General features: G+C 45.6%; 1 pseudogene; it reads right to left on the minus strand.

The window, feature by feature from the left end:
* Positions 1-269: 269 nt before the first annotated feature.
* LOC102011060 lies at positions 270-1,044 on the minus strand (annotated as a pseudogene).
* Positions 1,045-1,954: the final 910 nt, after the last annotated feature.

The following is a 1,954-nucleotide window of genomic DNA, read 5'->3' on the forward strand; positions in this document are numbered from 1 at the left end:
TTTATCATCATTTTTTTGGCTTGCTAGTAAATGTCATTAAAAGTCATTAAATGTGACCTAATACTTCAACTTGTGTCACTTAATCATTTAATACTATTTGTCTTGCATTTAGTTTGTGTGCTAATCACTGACATGATTGGTCAAACTATACACTGGAAGATATAAAAAAACTTGATTTGTTATACTGTGTATGTCTGTTATACATTGCATGAATCTTTTCATCATCATTTGCAGCTTCACACATTTTGTAGTTCTTTATGCAGTCTGCTTTAGCTTTTAGTGCTGTGTATATCTTCATCTTCTGGATAGGACTGCCTGTGATCCATGAGTGTAGGGTCAGGCTTAAATGGGGTAGTACCCGAGGTGGGTTCTAATTTTATCACTGTTTCAGAACTGAATTCCGTTGGCCAAGACACTGAATGTTTCAGGATGTGAGCTGTTTCTGTAGGTATGTCGTTTCATCAGAGATTCCTAGCTTATTTTTTCCTTTGGGCTCTGGCAGTGATTCTTTTGTGGTGCTTTTTGTCCATAATGATTTAAATGCTTCATATATTTGCTGACTTGTAGCATGTACGTTTTTCCCAGTTCCCTTTGCAATTATTACTGACTGAACTGGGTAGCAAACAGTTGCTTGTAAAGCAGCCAGTCCTACTGGATAAGCAATTTTCTCAAACCTGGAACCTTTTCTTGCTGAAACCAAGCCTGCCAATCCCGAAACTGTAATCACTCCCAATTTTGGAAGAAAATCTCGAGGAGGATTCTTCAGATAGACATATGCATCTTTTCCAAACTGTACTGTATCCGTTATCCCATTTTTTGCAAAGATGTATGCACCCTTGCACCAGCCAATAGAACAACCAGTTGTAGTGTGGGTGGATGCAAAGGCCATTTGTAAATAACCAGGCTGCTCTTCCACGTATTTAGACTGAAGAGGTCCACATCATATGTGGGACGATGCTCTGGTCTTGCTAGCTGCTTTTTGGATTCCTCTTCTTTGGTCATAGGTATCCTGACAGATGCATATACCCTAGGAAACATATGCATAGGCCGTATGCAAATGGCCTAGGAAACAGGAGAGGCACCTGGAGAAATGGAGGGAAACAAGCTTTCTTAAGCTGGCGGGCCCAGAGGAGTTAGGCACTCCAAATTCTGAGCCCCAAGCATGGGGCATGCAAACCTTATAGAGGACTGCTTGCTGGAAAAGGGAAGCAAGATAAGGCACAGAGACAGAACAAAGGCAATTACTCAAAGCGACAGTTTTATAACTTGGAACATCAGGCCCGCGTGTCCAGCTGTGGAGTAAGATAACAGGATGCGCGGCAGCCGTCTGCTTCCCACATCAGGGCGTTGCTGGTATGGGAGAAGGAGGACGGGGCACAGAGAGGCACAGAAACTGCTGTCGTCTTACGGTTAAAAGATGCAACAGTAAGAATTTAGCATCACCTGATGGGCGGGGCGCAGGGTGGAGCCCTTGCGGGGAGAAGCGGGTGCCAGGAGGTCTGTGTTTCTGTCTCACCTGGAGAAACACCTTCTCAGGTAGTTTTGGAGACCGAGCTCGCCCAGAGGGTGTGTTCTCTCCCGCTCTGTGTCCTGATCCACGTGGAAGGGGCCCCAGAGAAAGAAGGTTGGGAGCCTGGAGCAAGACCATCGGAATTCAGCCTTTCTTCTTCGGTGGTCTCCGGGGGAAGTGGACACAACAGCTGTAGTGGGAAGATATAATGATACATGATGAAAGGAGATAATAAAGACGTGTTTCAAACTTTAAGAAGAGAAAGACCCAGCAGCCGCCCCCCACGCCGAGCCCTGTGTGTACGAACGGAGACTGCCCGGCCCCAGGAGTCAGCGCGGTTCGTTATTCGGGGGAAGGAATTCCTTACTAGCGCATGGACGTGCGTCCTCACCGTTCTACGGGTCTTATTTTTCAATGCCTCCCTTTCACGTTTGTTCATTGTTC

This window comes from Chinchilla lanigera, unplaced genomic scaffold (assembly GCF_000276665.1).
Source record: "Chinchilla lanigera isolate Chin_1 unplaced genomic scaffold, ChiLan1.0 scaffold00043, whole genome shotgun sequence".
Taxonomy (NCBI): domain Eukaryota; kingdom Metazoa; phylum Chordata; class Mammalia; order Rodentia; family Chinchillidae; genus Chinchilla; species Chinchilla lanigera.